We start from the raw sequence: 18,558 nt of genomic DNA, 5'->3' as shown, positions 1-18,558 counted from the left end.
TTATCTAAAAATAAATGATAAAAAATTTGACTGATTCTTTGTTTATTTATTATAGTTGTGCTCACCGTAAATACTATTTTATTCAAATCCAAATTTTTCGATGGCAATAACTCCGCTTTCACTGGTTGGAATTGAACCAAATTTGGTGAGCTTAGTTTCTATAGACAGCCTAACACTCTCATGGGGTGAACAGAAAATTTTCAAATTTTTTATCATTTATATTTAGATAATAAATATAAACTTTCTTCTCCTGTAGCAAAGCGGTTACTGGCTGGAATTGAACCAAATTTTGTGTGTAGGCTTAAATTAGGTAACCTAACAATTTTATCAAGTAGCCAGTACGATTTGAGAAAAAAAGTCATTTTTGAAGAACCCTACTGTGCATGTGCAATGTGCATGCCTCTTTAACACGATTTAGAGCAGGGGTCGCCAACTCAAAACGGGTTGGGGCCATATGAATTCAATATCGAGATAAAATAGGCCACAACAACCGCGGTTATAAAATTCTACGTCGGTACAGCGCTGTACTCTCAAACATGGGCGACGGGAATATAGTTTCCACAAAAGAAATATTATTTTCAAGGAATACAAATGCAACAAAAAATCATTACTTTCATTGTATTTTAAACTATGAGCTGGGCACGATACCTGACAACACTTTCCAACGACTCGAAGCTATATTCGAGTCAGCTAGACACAGTAGGCCTACTTGCTGGAAAACTGTCCGGTCTTAAAGCTTGATATTGTCGGGAAGCCTCGATTCGTGTTCTAAGCGTTGGTATTGTTTGTGGTGTTCATGGTGTGTGTCGACTACTATGGTCATTCGCACCCGGCAAATTTTCTTCATTTTTATTCCGTAGATGCTGGCTTGTAGCACTGCCCATACCGCTAGGCTTTTATAAGATACCGCTTACACGGATTAGATGGTGAGGAGGATCCTTGATGAACCTCCAACACTTAGGTAAAAAGTCTGGAGTCGACGTCGGTCGGACTAGAACCCGCAGCCCATTGGCGTTGCACCTGTGGATTATACCACTAGTAGGGATGGTGTGAACCTCTGAAAGGTTCAGGTTCGTGTGAACGCGAACCGTTTTGGAAGGTTCTGTCTGAACGCGACCGTGAACCTCATGACGTCGCGTGACGTCCTATTGCTAATTATAACCCTTCATTTCAGTGAAGTGATAGCCTGTATCAGTATTTCTTAACCTTTTTTTCCTCCAGCGCCCACTTTCAAAAATTATCGTGCTCTAGCGCCCCCCACCCCAAATTGCAAGGGCTGTAATAAAGACAATGGGTAAGAGGGAGGGCCGTAACAGCACTTAGTCAGCACCCCTAAAAACGATTGTCTTGCGCACTCATAGCGTGATAAACCAAACGTCTGGGGGCTTCGCCCCCAAGAACCCCGTCGCGTGATTTCGATGGTCAGCAAAGTTTTGTATAATGCATGAATGAATAGGTGGTAATTGCGTCGCTATAAACTTTTTATGCTCTCAGCCCACGTAATCAGATTTAGCGGTAGCACTGAGTGAGCTGCTGTCTTGGAAAATGAAGGCCACGTAATTATTAATTAAACATATTCGGACGTGCCCGTTGGTATAATTACTTCGTTACATGTTGTTATTTTGTTACCGCTTGTCTGCTATATAGTCAAAAGATATTGAAACGCATAAACGTAAGTAAAGTAAGCACACGATTTAAAATTGGTATTTCTTCACTGGCAAATAATTTTTCTTTGATGGATGTTATTTGTCCTGTGGGGTGCAGATTGCGACGACATGATAATTCGGCACGAGCGATCTAAGCACCTATGGACACTTAGACTTATCTACATCGAAGTTTACGGTCAACATAAGGGCAATCCTATTCGGCTAAGGTTTTCTCGCTGACGATCTTTTTGGCGCACTTCTCGGAGTCCCATATTGGCCGGAACTTCATATGTTGTCGTGCATCGTGGCGTGGTAATGGCCGACGCCGAAATGCCTATTTCTATTTTCTAGAATTATGCGTATTTTTTTGTGGGGTATAAGTCAAAACATGATATGTAATATATGTTCATTCACCGTAATAATTTAGGGCACCCTTTGAGTTATAACAACAATCGGGTACGGTGTCATACCCTGTGGTTCGAACCATCCCGAATTCACATCTGCGATTGACAATACGGGGAAATAATGGTATTGGATTCTGTTTTAGTGCTTTGTGTGACTAAGTAAGTCAACTGGGACTGGGATGCATATCTCTGCTCACATTGAATTTAGTACTGTACCCAGTTATTAATTTTAACATGAATGTATTCCACACAAAACAACTCATATTATATGACCTTCATGTGAGGTTGTGGACACAACACTAGATAGTAGGCCTATTATCCGTTATGATACGATGAAGAAATATTCAGACGATTTAATTGTGTAGCTCTCAAATACAAGTATTCACTTCGTGCACAAAGCTTCAAAACATATTTTATTTACAGCGAGATAGTGTAATGGGTATGCGTCCGGCTTCTCGATCGGTAGGTCGTGGGTTCGATCCCCGGCCGGGTCATACCAACGATTGAAAATTGGTATCCGCAGCTCTCCTGCTAGAGCAGGGGTGGGCAATTATTTTCATCCGCGGGCCAAATGAGAAAAATAGATACGTTGGCGGGCCGAGTAAAAAAGTTAGCCATGTTTTCCAGCGTATTTCAATTTTATTTCTAAATTTCATTGCTAATAAATACTGCTCGGTGAATGTGTTGATATTAGGTAAAGACGGTGATGGTTAATTAAAAAAGTATCTATTTGCTGTCTTGATTCGAAACAATGTTAAACATAATACATTTTAGCTCTCTTTAAACCCCTATTCACGTTCTTCTATTAAGACTCTAAAACAGTGGTTCTCAAACTTTTTAGGCACCTCTCCCTTCATGATGGTGAACGATTTCGCGCCCACTTATCATGATATCATAAAATATTACAAAGTGCAACCAGAATGCTAGCAATCCCAACGGATAGTTTGATGACATGGAAGATTATTGCTGTTGATGAGAGAGAATTGTGAAATATCAAAGTCGGACAATACACAGAGCACCAACTATAAGCTGGGTGTATATTGCGCGAAGCGCGAGAAACTTTTCAATAAGGTTCGGCTTCACGCCAACATTCTGACGCTTTCACGTTTCCCAGTTCGAGAACCACTGCACTGAAATGTATATACAATAGTACAAAGCTTATTTTCTTGGTCGCTGCCTTCCTGGCAGTGTGCAGCTTAAATAGACTTTATTTTGGGCGGAACTTGTAGTTTTTCTGAACCCCGCCCTCCCTTAACCGAGTGTTTCGTGCTTTTGTCATAAGACCGACTTCAATTACAATCCTTATTCTCTGCGACATGCTCCGCAAATACTGAAAGGATGAGTTTACCCCTGACTCCAGTATGCGAATATTTAGTGCTCTAAATTATAAACCTAAACGTTCTTTGAATTTCAGTTGTCGTCTTACTTTTTCTGGCATGCCCGTTAATCCTTTATGATGGCTGATAGATATGATGAGTCATATAAAAATCGCGAGCACTGATTGACTTGTTTCACGAAACATTTCACGTAACAAATTGAAACACATACCGCATAATGCGTAATGTTACAATGTCAACAAGGAAGTTTTGAACTAAACTGTATGGAAAGAGTGATTTCTTGTGACCTCAATTTCTACTCATACTTTGTCACATTGCCTTTATTCTGAATCTGGATTACGCATGCCAGGCAGGGCCTACGTAGGCAGCGTAATCGTGGCATATTAATGAACAAGGCTTCAAAGTAAACGGATTTCCTGTTCATTTGATACAGCCTATTGTTTTAGTCATTCAAAAAGCAAGTTTTATGTTTTGCATTCCAAGCAAACTTTCGCGGGCCGCACAGAATAGCTTCGCGGGCCGCATTTGGCCCGCGGGCCGCACTTTGCCCAGGTCTGTGCTAGGGTCTCAGCAATCATGGATAGCATGGAGGAGAAAAAAAACGAAGGCGCAGACTAGATGACCGCACGGCCGTATCGCAACTCCGTCGTCAAAGCATCTCGATGGTGCAGGCGAAAAAGAATATCATATCTCTACAAGGGGCTCTCACTCTCAAAAGTGATATACAGTGCCTCCTTCTTCGATTTCCACACGCTGTGCGCTGCAGGATATAATAACTAGTTCGAAACATTTTGTTGAAAACAACTCTAGCAAGTGTAACAGCAGTGTTTCAACGAGAAATTGGAGATTTTAAAGTACACGCAATTCATTTTACATGAATTGAAATAACCCACCACATTTATGAAAACATATGTAGCAAACATCGTCGCCTTGCGCGACCAAAAATTTCGGGATTTGACATACTCATTAAGGATATGTCCTACCACTACATCATGTACTGCGAAGCCATTTTTCTTCAGTGCCCCCCATATCGGCCCCCTGAGTCCAGCGCCCCCCATATCACCCCCTGAGCGTTTCCGCCCCTTGGGGGCGCTGGAGGCAAGGTTAAGAACCACTGGCCTATATCAATGTAGCCTACACTGTAAAAAATAAAGGTGTCCATAGACATGTTTACACCTGGTACCTCCTAATACATGACCGTCATGTAAAACCGGAAGACAGGTTCAGCTCTACCTGTTGCCTAACATGTTTCTTCCCGACATGTAATCTCGTAAACACGTCCGACCTAAGATTCCAATTGACCTTTAACCTTGACTGATTGGCACAGGATCAGTAGCCAGGATATGAATTGAAACAAGCAATTCAGAGTTGGATCAAATGATGTGTATTGAGAACAAATGCATCAAAAAAAGAAAAATTCTTGAAATGGCGGAAGTTTCGAATAATACGTAATGAAATAAGAATTACTATAACGGCTAAAAATATTGACATGTCATGAAGCAATTAATTTACTACTAACAGCCACAGTGTAAGCCGAAGAGTACCTAACGTTAAGAAGTTTTGGTACTTATGCAATGAAAGAAGAATTATTACAATGGCTAAAAATATTGGCCCGTCATCAATGAATTAATTTACTACAAAAAGCCACAGTGTAAGTCGCAGAGTACCTAACGTTAAGAAGTTTTGCAACTTGTGCAATGAATGAAGAATTATTACAACAACGGCTGAAAATATTGGCCCGTCATCAATGAATTAATTTACTACAAAAAGCCACGGTGTAAGTCGCAGAGTACCTAACCTTGACAAGTTTTGCAACTTATGCAATGAATGAAGAATTATCACAACAACGGCTAAAAATATTGGCCCCTCATAAATTAATTAATTTACTACAAGAAGCCACAGTGTAAGCCGCAGAGTGCCTAACGATAAGACGTTTTGGAGCTTATGCAATGAAAGAAGAATTATTACAACAGCCCCTAAAAATATTGACCCGTCATCAATGAATTAATTCACTACAAAAAGCTACAGTGTAAGCCGCCTAGTATCTAATGTTTCGAAGTTTTGTACATATGTAATGAAACCAGAATTATAATAACGGCTAAAAGTATTGACCCGTCCTCAATAAATTAATTAAATTAATTTACAATGAACAGTCACAGTCAGACACACCTAACGTTAGAAAGTTTAGAAACGTATGTAATGAAACAAGAATTAATATACCGGCTTGAAATATTGACCGGTCCGCTATTAAGCAAGTGCTTACAAATTGTCACAGTAAAAGGCGGCAAGTACCTAATGTAATGTAAAAAAGAATTATAACCGCTAAAAATATTGACCTGTTCTTGGTGAATTATTCAAATTAATTCATCACGAATAGCCAAAGTCTACGTAACGTTACAAAGTTTCGAGACGTATGTACAGAAACAATATTTGATTTGCTACGAACAGCCGCAGTGTACTTAACGTTCGGAGAGTTTGTGACGGCGGACCATGAATTAGAGGCTCATGGTGCGAACTTGATGTTGAACAGCCAGTATTGTGGCCATAGCATGATGGAAGCTTCTGACCCCTTTGATAACTTTGCCATAGAAGAGAACTTTCCATTCATTCAGGATCGTATTGTACTTGATCGTCGGATATAATTCTTCGGCTCCTGATTAATGAAAATGATATTAGCTTAGTACTATCGATGTGGTCAGAGATTAAGAATTGATCAAGTATTAGGCCTAATAATAGGGTTACCATACGTCCTCTTTTAATAGGATTTGTCTTCTTTTTTTGACTTTTTTAGAAGTGTCCTCGGAGGACGCCCTTTTGTCCTCTTTTTTGAGATTTTGTCCTCTTTTTTGAAAATTTATGCGAGTGATATGCCGTAAATTAGCACAGAAGTGACGCTACGGCTAGTATTTCGGAGTGAAAAACGGTGATTTATTTTTTTAGTAAACCTGTTACTAAGTGGGAAAATTCATCGATTTTTCAGAATCCTTCTCCGGTTTTGCAAGTCGCAAATTTCTGAAAAAGTGTCCTCTTTTTAGATTTCCAAAATATGGTAAGCCTACCTAATAAGTCATTACCGCGTGAGTCCGGGTCATGCAAAGAGGTAAGGAAACGATCATATGTGATGGTGATTTTAAGGATATCAAGCGACCATAATGGTACCCACAGTGGAATGATTTCAGCATCAGTCGTAACTTTCCAAGTGAAATAGGAGGGGACACGGGAAATTCTCGTTACTCACTGATATTGGATTACATCATTCTTTCAATTTAAGGTGACCTGTCGAGATACCAATTCTTATCAAATAAAGTGTTAAAGGGGTACTGCGCTCTAAAAATGATGTGGTCTCAAATTGAAGAACAAATAGAACAAAAATTTTTGGCCGCAGCCATTTCCTTCAGAACGCCACCGTAATGGAGCTGCAATTTATTGAAATTTTTACAAGACCAGCTGCCGCGGCTGCTTAACCCGTTACACGGCACGATGTCTTCATCGTTGCACTTTCTCGACGCGATAAGGCGGTCACGTAGAGAACAAAACTTAGACACATTTCCTTCATAACATCGGCTGACAACTATCTAAAATTCGTTCTCTGCGTGACTGCCTAATCGCGTCGAGCAAGTGTGACGGTGAAGATATCGTGCCGTGTAACGGGTTAAGCAGCCGCGGCAGCTGGTCTTGTAAAAATTTCAATAAATTGCAGCTCCATTATGGTGGCGTTCTGAAGGAAATGGCTGCGGGCAAAAATTTTTGTTTGTTTTTACCTTCAATTTGAGACCACATCATTTTTAGAGCGCAGTGCCCCTTTAATACGGCAATACAGTGTTAATAGTGCCATAAATTGCCTTTTTTGTATGATGTGAATGATGTAGCCCGATGGCAGTGAGCCATGCGATTTGCTTGTGTCCACAACACAGTAGGACATAATGCTTTCACATATACCAAACAACTCACTTTGTCAACAAACAGGAAGCTGCCATAGTTGTCATTGAAGATCGTTGCGATCCCAACCATCCACCCCAGTTTTTGTTGACCTGAACGAGAAGTGCCAGAAATCAACTAAATGTATGTTTTGTCGCGACTGCGACATCGTAAAGTAAATCAGCGACTTTGAAACCTTTCGCGGGCCCCTCTAATGTTGATGAAGATTTTCAGTCATCCGACAGGAGGGAACAGGGTTGGGCAATGGTGAAAACATGACATATATTAGTACGCAGCAAATTCGATGACAATTATGTTATGACAAGTAAGTGTGCAGTCATGTCCTGCAAGGATTTGCAGGTCGCCTTTGTATACCGCTGGGCTCATTTGACAACGAATATTCCAAGCTTGGACATATGAATATCAAGGTTGCGGCGAGGCTGCGTATATCGCGTTGTGCAAAGGTTCCACCGCTCATTTGTGCGAGTACTAATAAATATTATATTCAATTTCTAGAATCGCCGTGCAGCCCAAGGGTTGGTCGCCCTTATATCTAAGGAAGAAATGTCTATGTCTGGAAGTATGTGCGAATAAAAAATTCAAGATAACTAAAATCTGGCCAAAAAGAACAATGTATGTTAATTTAAAAAGTATCTTTAGGTCACCTACGAGTTTTGTACACTGACTTCACTTTTTGCTAACCCAAGGTTATAATTAGGGCCATTCAAAGTCATATTATGTTCTATGCATCAGCAAGTCGTGAAATCAATTTCAACACAAAACCGTATCCCTTTGAGGTATATTGAAGCTATGAAGTAACATTTTCCTGGTTAGGTCATGAAGCTCAAAATTTACATCAAGAAGCGATTGCACAAGAATGAGGTTTAACAAATAATGGAGCTGCAAATACAAGACATTTCACCAGCGCTTTATGCACACCTGCAGAAGTGGCAACCCACATCAGCGTCTGTGAAGCTCTCACTTTCCATACCAAAGTCATCTTACGTCCGAATCTTAACTTCAAAGACTTTAACATTTCACACTACTACTGTACTACAACAGTGATTTAGAATAAAAAGTGGACGTGTATGCCTGTTGTTGCATAGGTTTTACTCTTTTAGTTCTGTCAGTGCCGATGTTTGCATGTCAAAATACAGCATTTTCACATAAATTCATATTTTCCAAAAAATAAAATCATAATATTGATTTTCTAAGGTCATATAAAAAAGGCCCTAGTTATAATATATGTCATTTTTTGTGTCATGAACAATGATTGCGCATGCTACAAATGCCGAGGGTTTGTGCCATCAGTGACTTGATCATAACACTGCTTTATACCTACGGTTCTGTCCACTTGCCTCTTCTTGCGTTTTAATGTATCTCGATGCTGCGCTCGTCGTCTGTGGAGAGTATACATGTTGACTCTGTAGGACAAAATAGATCTTAATTAAAACATGACCGATTATCGGTGCAAGGTGCTACTCCTCGCCAATGTTCCTTCTAAGCTGCTCGCATGCGCACATATTGGAGAAAAATTAGACGTAACATTGTCTGTTGGTGTTATCAGTATCATATCAAAATATTCATATTGAGGATATCTAGATGAGGAAAGCATGATACTAAAATGCTCACATTGCATGTTGAGACTCGAGAATACTTGCAGCGTTGACTAGATTTTTCCACAAGCTGCAGAGATTTCCATTTGTCGCAGCGTCCATGCTTCTGCTATTTCAAGTTCAAGACGAGAACTTCTTTTTCATGGTGTCTTCGCCATTCCCTCATCTTGTTGCAGAGCTTGTCTTTCCATGATCCCTGCAATGTGGCATAGTTGAAGAAAGGTTTGGATTAAGTTTGGACAAACTTTTGACATGTCTGTCACCAACATTGAAAAATTGGAATGTAATGCAGCCTCTGCTGTATGATATTACACATTGATATTAATCGTCAATAATTGGTGCGTGCATACGTCGTAGGACTAGCCTATTGCATGAACGTGGTAGGGGGATTGTCATTATCAGTGACTTGATCCCAACACTGCTTTATACCTACCCAATGCGCATCGATCAACATCGGCTAAATCTCGAATAGACTTTGTGTTGATATCCCATTCAAAGTGGCCTCATGACACGATTCGAATGTTATTTTTCATCCTAACCTGAATCTTTTCTTGTCACGTATAGTCTTTTTACCCACTCGACACTTATTGCTTTTTGCTGTACCTCGATGCAGCGCTCGTCTCCTGGAGAATATACCGATGCAGGTTGACTCTGTAATAAATATCTTCATCAAAGCCCAGCGAATTATCACCTTGCCGGTAATATTGAGTCAGTTTATTGCAGAAATAGCAAAAGTTTTTTCAGGCCCAACTATTTCGTAAGAGCAGACAGTTCCGATCAAAAATGAAGATAAGCAGTAGCCTAAAATTCTAAGGTAATGGGGAGGAAACAGGCAATTTACATATACAAGATCACAATTTCTTCAAAATTAAGATTTTCAGGGTGAAAAATGTCAAAATTGTCAATTTTATCGGTCAAAATCTTCGGTTTTTAGATAAAAATAAAATCACTCATATCAACATATTCTAACATATTCAATTCGGGAAACAAAAAAGTACTACCGTAATTTTTCAAGTATAGAACGCCCCCATGTATAATACGCACCCCTAAAATAGCATGCAAATTCTGGGAAAAAGCCTGTACCCATGTATAGTACGCACCCTGCATTTCAGTACATGAATAGTTCCGATTTCGTATACGATGTCATTCTATTTTGCGATGTCACTCTTGAACAATCATTACATAACGATCGCTAATCAAGTAATCATCATACAATTAGCGGGATTGTCTTTAAACGATAGTAGATAGCAGTTAAAGCCTGCGAAGCGGGCGGCACGATAGTTCGGGCTAGCGACGCGACACCTTGAGCACGAGGAGACCTTTTACAGATGCGATTGCTAATAATTATACAATTAACGGTATTGTCTCTAAACGATAGTAGATAGCAGCCAAAGACTGCGAGGATGCGGGGAGTTAGTTTAGGCCAACGAACCGACATCCAACATCTTGCTCACGATGCCTATTATAGATGCGATTGCGCCTAGGCTAACGGTTATGTCATGCGCAACAGGTCTGTTGGAGATGCGACTGATTACGCAAGCGTTTATATCTTGCGCACATGGCCTCTTGTGTATGTATAAATTGCGTATGCGATTGTTCGGGCCTGTCGTTGACGCGATGAATTGGCGAAAATTGCAGCGCGCGAGTGTCTATTAGTGACCTAATTTCGCTTGCGTTCAAACAGCAAACCAACTCAGCAGGAGATCGCATGCTTTTGCACACGACTCTCGTTAATTGGATACACGCTTCCCACTAATTACTACGCGCGATGGCTGAAAGTGACGCGCGATTGGAAACAAACATAAGAATGAGGATAAGTGTGATTTCAAGTTTTTTATCGAGAGAGATTTCTTCCAAGCGTGTTGTTCCCATGTAAAATACGCACCACCCGATTTTAGGGCAAAAAATCGTGAAAATTTTGCGCATTATACATGGAAAATCACGGTAACCTATGGTGGATTAGTAATCTATATAGACCATGAATGGCCAACCTTTTCGGCTGAAGGGCCCCATGCAATTGACGAACGAGTGCGCGGTCCACTAGCCACGCCAAGCGGGTAAAATTTTCGAAGTTTTTAAATGAACAAGGTCAATAATATTATTACTGGAGTATTGCGGGTCTATTGTATACCACCCGCTAGGCTCAGATTGCAAGGACACGACTATTCGGCGTCTGGCCACATCGATAACGAAGATCTCCAATAATATGCGACAATCATTTTGTGCCTGCATTTCACCATTGACGATCTTTATGCGAGCGCAAACGCGAAAAGACTTTCTCCCGTAATTGCGAATACAGTTAGACTCAATCGGATAAATTAGGCGTTTTTTTTTTCGTTTTCAGTAGCGGGTAGGCTATCCAAGCAAGAAATCGTGCGACAATTAAACACGCAAAGCGTGAAGAAAAATTTCGCTGCTATTCTAGTTTATTGTAATGTACGACAGTTTACTGAAAATGTGACTGGACCCTGGATCTGCCAATGCGTCAGAACTGATATTTTAGTCATCAACATCCCAAGCGTCGCAGTCAGAATTGTAATTTTTTGTTGGCAATGCAAGTTTGCAATCTGAGCAATTCATTTTCGATAATATAATAGGAAATTAGCTAACGGGTCACGCAAAACCCTCTCGCTGGCCACCCCTGATATATACAGGCCAATGCGATAATTTCGGAGCCGGAGCAGCAGCTGGAGCAGGAGCAGTTTCAATTTGCGGCTGCTCTAAAGCCCTGCATATAACACGGCGTGATTTTGACTAAAATCTATATTCGTTTCTATTACAGATATCGAACAAGACAAGATAATTTTAGTACAGTATGATCACCATGATCATCGCTTTACGATGATAATTATGTTGTCATGCATAGAATATAATTACTCACTTACATCTTCAAAACCAGTCATATTTTCCCATATCTTTGGCAGACAATTCATAAAAATCGCCGTTCCATTCAAGCGATTTGTCGTAATATTCCGTAGTGAATTTTCTGTCCTAGATGGTACTACGAACTACACATCTCACAACATCATAAATCTCAGGTAGGTGATCAACTGTGATCACCTTTCTAATATTACCATGGATTATCAGCATTTTCATATTTAATAGCACTAGAGTAATAAATCGCTAACCAGTCTGATGAATCTGAAAAATAGAACGCCATGTTGAAAATTACGCAATTTTAATTACTGGTACTTTTCTTTATCGGCATATAGTTCCCTAATAAACTTTGAAACATATTCTATGATGCAGTCTAATGTAGCCATCTCACCATCAATGTTCCCTCTAAGCTGCGCCCGTGCGCAAATGCACAGGGCTAACACGGTCTCTGTGCACAGAAAATGTAAGTTGTGCACAAAAAATCCAATATGATGACCTTTTTTTTAGTCTTTACGCACTGTTGTCCAAGGGTCTGCGCAGTGAGTTTGTGAGTGTGCTGCTTTGAGCAGACTCGTCAAAAATTAAAGGAACATTGCTCACCATATTGTAATTTACCGATACAGTATACCAGTAAATTATGGAGTCTCTGGTATAATATTTCACCAGGTTGTAAAACACAAAGGAAACCGGTTTCTGTCAGCCTCACACTGAATAACAGTGTAAATATCGGCCAAAGCCTGTCTTGAGGATACCACAAATGTGACAGTGCCCGTCAAAATCTTCATAGAGAAATATTGGACCACCTTGATCCTGATTGACAACATGGATTCTCTTTTGCCGTGTTTGTCACATAATTTTACAGAGCAAACTTGTCCTTCCATATCTTGCATTCGACAAAATGCAACATATTGGCTGGGTATACACATCCTCCCAATATGTTAACTGGCTCAACTTTCTTGGGTTCATGATTTACATAGTTAGGCGAAGACATTCCCAATATGATATACTGTAATCGACTGGTTACCGTATGCACTCTGAAGCTATGGTAAGTGCTGAACGTCATCGGTGGATTGCTGTCTCCACACGGTACCATACTACAGGTGAATGCGGTACACCAACGATGCACATAACGTACATGATTTAGCAAGACTTTCCGGGATGAAAACTGACCACAAACGCATCTTTTAACTGGGCAAGCCCAATCCATAACAGTCAGTCAGCGTCGACAATAAATTCTGTTCTCAGTGCGGTTGGCTTGCTGGCGGCTTCCCGGCAATACAAGATTCTCAACCAATCATGGCGCATACTGAAATCACGTGTGCCGTGAACTTTTTCAACCAATAACAACGGATACTAAAATCTTGTGAGCCGTAAACTAATAGATTACAGCCATTTTTCAACCAATCACGACGGATACTGAAATCGTGTAAGGTGTGAACTAATAAATTACGACGAATACTCACATGTTTTATAATAGATAGCTAACCTATAAGGATAGATTCGCCACAGCTATCGTCACGCTTGCTTGCTCAGCAATATGAACGTTACATAATTTCATATCCCATAGCTTCAGACCCGAGCGCTCAAATTAGATATAGTTGATTTCATTTGAAAGCAACATTCTGAAAATATACATTAAAATTTCAATAGAGCAATGGCATTACCCCGAAGTAGCCTTCAAAATCTGAAAATCAGCATTGTTCCAAACAATCGCAGCGACGCAGCACAATGGTCCTAACGGTGTCCGGTCAATACCGAGAAAACCATTACCGAGAATGCCATTACAGAGAATGGACACTACCGAGAATGGACATTACCGAGAAAGGACACCACAGAGAATGGACATTACCGAGAATGGACACCACCGAGAATGGACATTACCGAGAATGCAATATATGCAATGCAGGCATGCTATGCATATGAGCAGGTCGTGTGTGTGCATCAGGGCGTTGCCACATTCGGTATCGATGCTCAGGTATTAATTTCTCGACAAAATCAGTCCCAGTAAGCTATATTCTTGACATTGGCCATTCTCGGTAATGCCCATTCTCGGTGGTGTCCATTCTCGGTAATGACTATTCTCGGTATTTTCCATTCTCGGTAATGTCCATTCTCGGTAATGGCATTCTCGGTAATGTTCATTCTCGGTAATGGTTTTCTCGGTATTGGTATAGAACCGGCCCTATAACGCGTGGTTGCGAATGTTCGGAACAATGCCGAATTTCATACTTTGGGGTGTATTTCGAAGGCGTTCCATTGCCCTGATTAGATTTTAATGCATATTTTCGGAATCAGTGCGACAGTAGCTTTCAAATCAGAGCAACGTTATTCCAAACTGAAACGCAACATGTTTTTTACATAACATGTTACGTTTCAGTTTTGAACTTGATTAATTGGAAAACACGTCGCGTTTTCGGTTTTAAACTTGATTATTTCGAAAACACGTCGGCGTTTTTTGTTAATAAACGTGTTTTTGGACAAAACATGCAAAAAACACGTTGAATACACGGTATATTTTTTACAGTGATACACGATACCTAGCGACGACTCGGGCCACATAATGCCACAATGCTGAAGTACATATTGACGTATTAAACGTCGCCAAATGTATCAACTGGGGCAATCCAATAATATAATCATTCCATAAAATCAATATCTTCCGTCGCTTTGCCCACAATTTCGACGGGGACTTGGAACGGGATATGAGCTTACGCCTTAACGGTGTAGACCAGACCGGACAAAGTGTTTGGCGCAACGTTGATATTGAGCATGCGTGTAAAACGGGTTTCTATACTTGCTACCGATATTACTCCATTAACAAGTTATACAGCAGTAGCCAACACCCCAATCGCAAGGATTTGGTTTTTATGATACCATAAATGATTGACCCCGTACGCCTGCTCGATTTTTTTTTATCAAATTCATTGGTTGGTTGAATAAGCATCATTCGCTGACTATTCGCTCTTGATGCTGTGTGATTGCTGGTCAAGCTCGCAGCAGAGAGTCACTAAATATTCACAAACGGAAAGCTGGATATTTCGAGCAAACTTTTGTAACAAAACAAGTAAAATTTTTGAGATTGTCAAGATGCATGCTCGTTTAGTGTTGATTTTTTTATGCTGCAAGTGCCATGCATAGAGTGGCCCGCAGTTGATATGTAATAAATTTCAACTAAAGATGTTATAATGAAGTGAAAACTGTAATATATGAAAAAGGTTCACAGTACAGAACCTACCAAGGTTCGTTTGTGAACGTGAACCTCTAGATTTCTGAGGTTCACACACAGAACGCCAACGTGAACCTCACGTTCACACCATCCCTAACCACTAGTCCACTACGCTATCTCGCCCCTGTTTTTCAAGCTTTTCCGGTCGTGACAGTGTCATGGGCCTTTGTACGATAAGGCAATATGACCAGCCCATTCATGTCAGGTAATTCTTCCTCCTTGGAATGCATGCTATTACCATCGCCGAATCCGTATTAGCTAGTGAGGAATAGAGATATTGGGCACATGAGAATAGCCTTCGTTTCAACAACAACAACAACAATATTTTTAAAGTGAAATCAATTTCAGCAATTCAAAATGCTTTACTAAGCGTTCTTCTGCAATCTCAAACCAGGTCGCGGGCCTCAAAATGTGACCTGGTGGGCCGCGTATCGGTGACCCTTGCTTTAGAGGCCAAGGTCTGATTAAAAGACCAGTCAGTGTCGTTTCGATACCCTCCTGTATTTTCATTATATTGCAATCATGTGGTGTTTTGGCTGACTGACTGACTGACTGCTTCGCATTGTAGTAGAATTTGACAATATTATGCCCCCTAATGCTATACCCAACAGTACAAATTAAGGAACGATCCCCGATCCAACAGCGTCACCGATACAGCGCCAGTATATATCGTGATCACGATTGATCACCACGCAACTTACCCCCGGGCGACATCGCAAAAACCAGACGTAACGTTCTCATAACATTAGCAGCTTTTGTCGGGTTTACGCGCTTGTAAACGGGGAAATTCGCATTGATATCTAATGAAATAATCATAAAGCATTGATGTACACTGGCAGGGTATAAGTTTGTTGTTTGACTGCGCTGTGAAGGTTTTGAACTGAAGGTAGGCTATAGGCCTACTTATAACTTCAGCCATATCAGACAGTTATGGAATGGGATAGGCGTGCGTAGTTCACAGGCATATTTCAATGACAGGCAGATGGGACTATGTGATGTAACTATGACGGTTTTCAATTGTTCCTTAATCAAATCAACTCCCTGTGTACTTGGAGCTTGTTACATATATACGCCTATTAAATTAGTTATTTTGTTTCTCCGGCGATGGTAAAGTTCAGTTCAGTTTATTAATAAGTATATCATTTCAAAAAATCAAAAGATTGTGATAAAATGAAAAGATAGGAAGTTGTCGAAAGGACTTGGAGTCTTTCAAGCAGACACCCACCAGGGCGTAGTAGGCTACATGTAACTAACAGGCGTTTACACTGTGCACTGGATTAAAAGTAACAGACGATAACATAAAAATGACAAGCGCTGAAAATGAAGTAACCTTTGTCGGGTATGGTATAGGCGAAATATAAATGTCATCTCGTGATAAGGTAACATAAGTCGCAGACTGGTATTCGTTCGGTAGAATCGGCTTATATTATAGCTAGAGTGTGGACTCGAATGCTTCTACCGTCTTCTGTGCAAAACGTTGTACGATTCCAGTTGGGGTTAGGGCAGTGGCGTAGGAGCATATGCTGCCGCCCTTGGCATTCGTAAAAAATGTCGCCCTGAGTAGACTGCAGCAAAGTTTGAGAAAGTTTCATGTTCAATCAATCTTTTCAATAAAAATATAATTACTCATAATGTGCCGCGTCGCAGAAGCTTTATATTGCTTGATAAAGGAACCTCACTGTCTCAGCGTTAACACTAGAAATAGAAGATATAAAATAGAGAGAAAACATATGAGGCAAATAAAAGATCAATAGTCGCCTCAAAATTGAACTTTTCGAGCTTTTGCGAAGCAAAATCAGTGATAATATGACCAAAATCTAATTTTTGAACGTATTGTCTTTCTATAGATAAAATCGATTGAACTCATAGCCGATCATCATTCATGGTAGAACGTAAATATGACTTTCTCATTTGAGCCTTGAGTAACTACTCAGCTAGCAATTGAAACACCAATGGGCCATGTTTTCGCACACTCTGCTCTTGTACTATTGGGCTGTTGGGTCTTGCGTTATCGTATTTGAACTGAGTATGTCATCTGTCGTTTGTTACAGAATAAGTTTAATAAAGCCTATCTCTAGGTCAGAACAGCAGTTTAATATGTACTTCAGCCACCAATCCTAGATTCTGAAAGAGCATTAAGAAACCTTCCTAACAATTTCATATTTCCGTCACGCCGAAGATTTTTAGTCACGCGGATAGTCACACGGAAATTATTTATGTCTCGCACAACAACCACCGATTCGCAACAAATTCGCTTGTGATTAGCCATCTCTCCCTGCTGTGCGCAGACTGTGCACTGTGCAGCCTCATTTTGCCGCCCCCTTGCAGCGTGCCGCACCTGGCGCAGCGCCAGAACCGCCAAGTGGCTGCTACGCCACTGGGTTATGGGTAGGGTACGGCCAAGGCAGAGGTTACATTTAGAGACCGCACTTGGTCGTTTTGACATCCTCCTTTCATTTCATTAGATGAGTCATTGCGTGGTGTGTATCGCATTCTGTGTGCCTTGATCGAATAAAGTTAATGGAACCACAGAGTGGCTGGTATGGGAGCCGATATCTGTTCATCGTGTGGTCAGATAAGTGACTTGCAATGGCACGTATGTCAGCCGCTATCAGTAGTAAATGTATGCTTCATAAATGAACTGTGGTAAAGGTAAAGCTAAAAAAACGCAGGATTATAGCCCGTGGAAGGACTCAGATGTGTCATGGGTCTGTCTGTAATAGACAAGCAGTAAGTTATACAGATGTGGTCAGAGTTGTCCTAGTTGATATTCAAGTACAAGTAGAAGTATAAATAAGTATTCTGTGCCTACTTTTTCTTAGAAAATGAGATTTGTTAAGTAGATTAGTCTAAAATCATAACAACTTGAATAAGTTATGCAAGTATAGGGAAAACCTCCTTGAGTATTTCGAAACAGTAGGACTAATCCGTTACTGACCGCCTCTGGCCATATGTTATGACTAGGGCCAATTTTTGACTAAAATAACAGATGATCTCTACCTGAAACCTTAATTTTGACATTTTTTGACGTTAAAAAAAATTAATTTTGAGAAAATTTTGCCCTCATGTAAGTAATTTAGGCGTGTTCGCACATAATGTTGGACGTACTACTTATCTTAATTTCTGGTTGGAACTGTCTGTCCTTACGAAGTAGTATGACATGAAAAGAACTTTTTGACTCAAAAACAGTAGTTACATCACGCATTATGGTAGAATAACTAAAATTTGTTGTGGCACAACGAAAGATACTTTCCTTACATTTTCGGGTAGAAAGTGTCTGTCCTTACTTTGTAAAAATATCGCTCTAGTTATAACAAATGGAAATATATCGCTGAAGTTCTGGGTCCGTACATATATAGATGCATGGCAATGGTTCTCATATAGATGGTCTCAACCCAAATTAGGATTCTAAAATATTTTTGACTCGTCATATGTGTAGTATGAATATAATATAAACACGAGCGAAGTCCGTTGTCATATCATGAGCATGCGACACTTGACCAATGAACATGTTGATTAAGGTTAGGGTAAGAG

At 40.3% G+C, this 18,558-nt stretch overlaps 2 long non-coding RNA genes across 5 annotated transcripts; one reads left to right on the top strand and one right to left on the bottom strand.

The window, feature by feature from the left end:
- Positions 1-4,748: 4,748 nt before the first annotated feature.
- Positions 4,749-14,274, bottom strand: LOC145436388 (uncharacterized). Of its 4 annotated transcripts, XR_013914299.1 has the most exons (7): positions 11,807-14,264; positions 11,027-11,649; positions 9,461-9,572; positions 8,938-9,117; positions 8,644-8,729; positions 7,339-7,418; positions 4,749-6,040 (listed from the first exon to the last, which is right to left on the bottom strand). It is a non-coding gene; the product is annotated as an uncharacterized LOC145436388 (long non-coding RNA). The 4 variants fall into 4 exon arrangements; XR_013914298.1 differs by having other exon boundaries at positions 11,027-14,274; XR_013914297.1 differs by lacking the exon at positions 11,027-11,649 and having other exon boundaries at positions 8,648-8,729; positions 11,807-13,439.
- LOC145436389 (uncharacterized) lies at positions 7,418-11,256 on the top strand. The gene is made up of 2 exons (XR_013914300.1): positions 7,418-7,938; positions 8,140-11,256. It is a non-coding gene; the product is annotated as an uncharacterized LOC145436389 (long non-coding RNA).
- Positions 14,275-18,558: the final 4,284 nt, after the last annotated feature.

This window comes from Botryllus schlosseri, chromosome 3 (assembly GCF_051294905.1).
Source record: "Botryllus schlosseri isolate E-star chromosome 3, Bs_hap1, whole genome shotgun sequence".
Lineage (NCBI taxonomy): Eukaryota > Metazoa > Chordata > Ascidiacea > Stolidobranchia > Styelidae > Botryllus > Botryllus schlosseri.
Note: the sequence above shows the minus strand (reverse complement) of the source record. Positions and strands in the feature narration are given on the sequence as shown.